Raw genomic sequence first — 6,863 nt, forward strand, 5'->3', positions numbered from 1 at the left:
ATCATGAATGCATCATTCACCCAGCCTCAACTTGCACTGGTGGAGCAGAGCTTGGTACCAGACTTTTGTGCCCGAGGAAACAATGGCATATGATCCAGGAAGTCCACTGTTATGTAACTATTTGGGTTAACTTAATAAGGGTAGTAAAATCTTATTAATCCATCCTCCCCTGCTGTTCTAATCAACTTAATGAAGCAACAAGTTTTGGACAGGATTGGTCCATCCTGTACAAACTGTTTCACAACCCTCACATCTCTTCCCCAGCCCAGGGGTAAAGAGTAATTTGTCTCTAAGGCTGAAGCGGTAAAGGCCTGTGTTTATGGAACAGGAGGATCAGTGTTGTATTCCTGCTGTCACTGGGAAGCTCAGAGTGGCTACGGCTGCACGGTGACAGCCATGAAACGGCTCTGGCTATTCTCTTGTGAGGTACTGGTCCATAAAGGGCTGTTACAAATAAGCAGTAGGTCAGAATGCAAGAGGCTCAAAGCTAACTTCCACCCCTCCCTTTCCTGTGCCTAGTGCAGCAAAGGATTAAGGGAGAATTTGGCCCCCAAAGCCAAATAATAAAAAGAAAATGCCACGCGGAGTATTTTACAAATGTTTCCCCTTAAATTTCGCTTAATACTGAAAGAATGGCAAAAATTGTTGACTCTTCCTTGCGGGTTAGCAATTAGTACAGCTGGTCAGAAAACGGGAACTATTTTCCATAACACATTTTGAAATTGATTAAATGTTTTCAGTTTTTTCAAAAAATTTTACTGGTGTTTTCCATTTTTTTCTTTTTTCAAAAAATTAACCAAAGCAACTGAAAAATATAAATTGGGTGAGGAGGTTGGTGGCTTTCACTTTTCAAAAACTTGAAAAACTTTAGGTTTTCAGTATTTTACTGAAAAAAAAAGAAAAAGAAAAATGTGAAGGACTTGAACATTTTCCACAGAGTTTCTTTACCAAAAATAAAGGCGGGGGGGGGGGGGGGGGGGGGGAATATGTTTTTTTTTATTTTTTCATTTGAAAAATTTTGACTGGCACTAGTCATTTTCTGCTAACCACGAGAAATGTCCTATGCCTTGATAACTGAGACTTTAAATGATTGTTTTATAGGACCTGGCACTTTTACTTGAATACTGACTAGTCACAAGCCTTCTCACTGAGCTGCATGTCCTGGGTTTCTTTTCTCACATTGTGTCACCAGGAGGGCAGTATATCACTCTGTCTAATGGTGATTTTTGAGTTCATGGCACAACAGAACACCTCATGTGAGAGCTTAAGCTGCTTACATTTTAAAAAGTCATAGGCAGTGTTGCGAACTCTCAGGATTTTGTCATGAGCCTCATGATAATTATTGTTTTCCTTAAAGCCCCAGCTCCTGGAGTCAAGTGGATATGTGATGATTTCAGCCTTCATTCTTAAAGAAAATGTAAGTTTCTAGCCCTCATGGATGTGGGGAAACCTTCCAAATGTGACTCCAGTGCACCCTAAAGGCTCAAAAAGCAGAAGGCAAATAAAAAAATACCAAATCTATCATTTTTACATAATCTCATGATTTTAAAGCCAATCTCATGATTTTTGGTGAGCCTGATGCATGATTTTTGGACATTTTGGGTTGGCAATACTGCATAGACTATTTACATTTCAGGCAACTTTATCTACCTAGGATATTTGTAAGGTTTCCATCACCAGGGTAGCTAAGCACTAGAATTTAGCACTAGTGAACAGTGCCAGATTTGAAGGCCGGGACATCCTCTAACTGGGTAAGTGGGCAATAAACTAGAAGTGATTTGACTGCAAGGCATTTCCAACAGGACTAAGGCTCCAAAGTATTAATTAACTATGAGGGCATTTTACAGGTATTCATGGAGATCTCTGTTGGTACAGCGCTCAGCATGATGGGTCTCTAATCCTGAATGGAGCCTGTGGGGATTACAGCAATATAAATACAGCACAATTAATGGGAAGAGAGTCCATTTCTCAACACAGCTATTAGGCATCGCCCCTTGGCTCACTCAGTGAAGGCAGTGGTAACTGAGGCTGTTTGTAAACAAAGGAATGGGTTGGGATGGGAACTGAAGTGCACTGGTTTGAACAAGTGTCCGCCTGGAGCTATACCTGTGAGAAACCACAGACACAAAACGGAGAAAGTGCAGAGTCACCATTTCTAAAGGTTTTCTTCCGCTACACAGCAATCCCATCCCTCCGGGGTGCAATGGCCACACTACAGGGCCTACAGTGGGGCAGCTGCACCAACGTAGCTGCTCTAAGCCGACGGGAGACTTAATTAATCCACCCCAACGAGCGGCGGCAGGAGAAGCTGTCCACACTGGCGCTTAGGTCAGTGTAACTTACATCGCTCAGGGGGTGGCTTATTCACACCCCTGAGCAACATAAATTATATTGACCTAAGATGTAGGGTAGCCGTAGCCTGGGTCTTGACGCTTACTCTGCTAATCTAGAAACTTTCAGCACCTACTATAACCACCTCCATTGTTCTTTGCTCTACTCCCAACCCTCATTAAAGCAACCAGTGTTAGAAGGTTTATGTTCTTGTTATGGGCTGCATTAAACCTCATTGAAACGGGTGGGTGTAACCACTGCTCTTCATTTTAAGATAGGCGGGGGCTGATGTCGGGGTTTCCCTGTTCCCCTGCTTTAAGACAGGTTGCTTCTGGCGGCTGTCTGAATTTAGGAGATAGCATGCCGACACACTCACTCTCCCCCAACACACGCTGTCTGTCTCCCCCCCCACACACACACGCTCCCTGTTACACACTCCCCACCCCCTCATTTGAAAAGCACCTGGCAATCTAGTAGGAGGCCCATGGAACAATGGGATTGAGAAACCTGCATCATGTGATGCTGTACCTGCCCCATGAGGCATTGCAAACCCTTCCCAAAGCACCCTGCGGCCAGTTGCACAGTGAAATAGCTGCCCACAGTGCACTGCGCTCCAGCGACACAAGGAGCATGGTGTGGACATGCAACAGTGGTTTAATTACAGCGCATTAGGGCTTGTCTACACTTACATTGTATAGCGCTCTAACTTGCTGGCTGAGGGGTGTGAAAAATCACCCCCCTGACCACAGCAAGTTTGAGCACTTTAAAGCGCTAGTGTGGACAGGTTCCGAGTGCTGGGAGCCGTGCTCGTGTGCACACTTTTATTAGCTATAGCGCTTTAATTGCTCACCCTACCTTATTCCAGAATAGCTTTCACGTTTAGACAAGCCCTTACGGGAGTGAAAATCAGTATCTCCATTGAAGCAATAGAGTTATATTGGTAAGTGAGAAGAGGTTCGGCCCTCTTATTTACTATAATGCCCTCAAGCAGTGACAGAACACACATTGATGGCCATGAGATTTCTTACAAAGCGCCAGAATGTGGTTTCAGGACAACATATGGGCCCAAAGTCTCATTAGCCCCCAGTTCCTTTAACAAAGCTGATAAAAAGGTACAAAAACAAAATAAAGTTACAATAGTTGCAGTTTGGCAGCATTCGCAAGATCTGCTTCAAGCCAAAAATCAGTATTTGTTGCTGATTTTATTATGGATTGGGCCAGTTTGGGGATGAAATGTTGCTTCCTTTTCCCCCCATTACTTCTGACGTATTGCAAAGTGCAATAAGCAATTTGCACTGCTCCTGATTCTCTCGAACTTGCTGTCAGCACAGTAATCACTGAGCCTTTTTGCAATCATCTGACCAGTTCCTATTGGACAAATACCCATGCCTCACAAATGCACAACTGGTACTAACTAACCCCTTTGTTGCCAGTGTCAATGGGAGGATAAAGAACAAGGTGGGTCATAGAGTTGGAACTTTCTTTTCCCTCTAAGTCAGGTCTTTCTTTCACATCTTTATCTGTGATCAGACCTTGCCAGGGCAGGAGGATTTTTCTACAAACTCCTGTACATATAATAATGTAGCTGCCTGATTTTCTCATTTGACACAAACTCTTGACTGTCTAAAGGTTGCACACTGTTTTCTGTCCCTGGACGACGACTTCTCCTCTTTTACATATGTATTTAGTTTGCCAACATTTGTTTAATGAAAGCAAAGGGCCAGCAGCCGCCTTTATCTCAAGTACTTGCATGCCTGTCCCTGTTTTGCTTATTTTCTACCACGCAGTACATTGTGGGGATTGAGTCACTCACAGTTAGCAGTAGCTTCCTCATTTGTGCATCACCTGGCTAAGGCACGCTCGGTCCTCAAAAGGAAATATTTTATACCAAACTGACGTCTTTGTTTGCAGCTTAGTTACACTGAGGATCTAGCATGCACCACCACGTTCATGTTTCTCATCACAGTGACAAGCCTCCTGAATGCTTAAAATGCTCATGCCTGATTTATGAGCTTTCGTTATCCCAAGTCTAGGAAGAAAGCGGCTATCAACAGAGCCTCAGAGGCAGGACCTGTTATTCCATCAGGCAGCAGTTACACTATTTGATTAAACTGCATTGGTTAGCAGAAGAGGCCTCTACACAAATTCTTCTCCTCACACCCTAAACGCCCTCCTAAGAGCATTAAAACCTGGAGCCTTGCCTGCTAAATTGACAAAACAAACCGGCATTCAAACGTGCTCAAACTGGGTAACGTTTTAGTTTAACCAGCACATAATTAAGCTGTTAGGGTTTTTTATAGGCATAGGGCCTGTTTCTTATAATTTTGTCACGGCACGCAGAGAGGCCTTTCAGCACGAGCACCTATACATGTCATTGTTATTCTTACCCTATGAAATGCACTATTGCAAACTACCCTGGAGGCAACCAGCTTAGCAACTTTAGAAAGGATACGACAAGTACAGTATATAAACAATTGTTTAGAAGTCTGTTGTCTGAACAGAGTCTTGTCGGATGATATTGTGATTCATTTTCAATTTTAACTGAGTGATGGATGTAGCGCAGGGTACAGGCAGAACTGACAAATTAAAATATCAAATAAATAAAAATAGCTTCTGCTTTACACAAGCGAAGTGAAAAATTACAAGGGCCCTCAGTCCTCCTGCCTTACAGCATACCTTGTTGGCTGACCCAGTGGGTGGGTCCTCTGAAGAGTGAGCCTCGGGCCTCTGGATCGAATGTTATTAGTTCAGGGTGTCCACAGGCAGGACGTGGGTATTCTGGCCTAGCGGGGAGGACCAGGACTGGAGTCAGGCCCAGTGGTCAGAGAGAAAGCCAAGAGAAAGGAGGAAAGCCAAGAGTCAGAACCAGGGCCAGGAGTCAGCTTCTAGCCACGTGTCAGGGTCAAGGTCAGAGCTGGGAGCCCGAGAACAAGCTGAGATGCAGGTCTGTCACTTCAGCTGACAGGGGATCCTTTTCTTTGCACAGACACTTCTGGGACCTCTTCCTGGGCTTCAATAGGGCGCCTGGACCAATCAGGGGCCACAAGAGAAGCTGTCAGTCTGGCCCACCAAAGCTATCATTCCTATGGTATTTATCTCCACCGTGATAATGCACATGGTCCTATCATGGCTGCCAGGTAGCAGCGTGGAGGCGTTGGCCATCCCAGAGACCCGGGTTCCAGTCCTGTCAGCACAGAACCTCACTTGGGGACAGTAGGAGACCCATCCATGTCTTTCCATGGTCTAGGTATCGGCATGACCCTCTCACCATAGTATCCAAACACCTCACAATCAGCATTTTTGTCCTCACAACACTTTGAGAAGGGAATTTACTAGTAGCCCCATTTTTACAGCGAGGGAGCTGCCGGACAGAGAGGCTAGAGGTCACACAGGAAGTCTGTGGCAGATCAGAAAATTCTGATGTCTTAACTGTCCTCCCTTTCCACTAGAGGGGAGCAAAGAGCATCGCTGGTACTAATGTGGGTTACACTCCTCCATCTTCCACCAAGGATTATGCAGAATGGACCTTAATTATTCAGTAATTTTTTTTTTGGGTGCATTTAATAGGCCTTTACTTCCTACTTGGGCTTCCACATCTGGGCTGCTCTCCCGATTGTCCCTTCAGAGCTAAGGAACAGTAAGTGGTGGTGGACTTATCTTGGTCAGAAGGACATGGCAACCTGCAGCAGCAGCTGGGCTAGGGGTTGCCAACCCTCCCGGTTTTGCCGGGAGTCTCCCAGAATCGGGCTCTATCTCCCGGAGGCTACTGAAATCAAACTGGGAGTTTCTAGGCCCTAAAAGTCTGGCGGCGCAGTGGGGCTAAGGCAGGCTCCCTGCTTGCCCTGGCTCTGTGCCGCTCCCGGAAGTGGCCAGCACGTCCCTATGGCCCCTAGGGAGGGTGGCAGGGGGTCGCCGCACACTGCCCCGCCCCAAGCACTGACTCCGCAGGACCCCCTGGTCCCCCAGCCTAGGAGCCACTGCCAGAGGGATGTGCCGGTCCCTTTCAGGAGCCGCCTGAGGTAAGCGCTGCCCGGCTGGAGCCTGCACCCCTCACCTCCTCCTGCAGCCCAACCTCCTGCCCCAGCCCAGAGCCCGCACCCAGCCTCCCTCCTAGAGCCCGCATCCCGCACCCCAACCTCCCCCAGCCTAGTGCAAGTGAATGAGGGTGGGAGAGAGCGAGCGACGGAGGGAGGGGGGATGGAGTGAGTGGGGACGGGACCTCAGAGAAGGTGCGTGGCAGGGCAAGGGTGTTTGGGTTTGTGAGATTAGACAATTGGCAACCCTAAGCTGGGCACGATAGTCCATATGGAGAAGAATAACGACCCGCAGCGGTAGATAGGACAATAGCCCATACTCCAGGTGTTTCCATTCCTCTCATGTTTTTCCAGGGCACAGGAGGGATACATAGTTATATGGACTTATTGTCTCCCCTCTCACTCCGGATCTCTCAAGGAGCCCTCTGGGATTTGGGAATGAACTCCCACAAAACCGGATGCCCAGAGACTGGCTTGTCGAGGGTGGGAGGTCCCAGC

This window comes from Terrapene carolina, unplaced genomic scaffold, assembly GCF_002925995.2.
Source record: "Terrapene carolina triunguis isolate 2854851 unplaced genomic scaffold, T_m_triunguis-2.0 Scaffold33911, whole genome shotgun sequence".
Taxonomy (NCBI): Eukaryota; Metazoa; Chordata; order Testudines; family Emydidae; genus Terrapene; species Terrapene triunguis.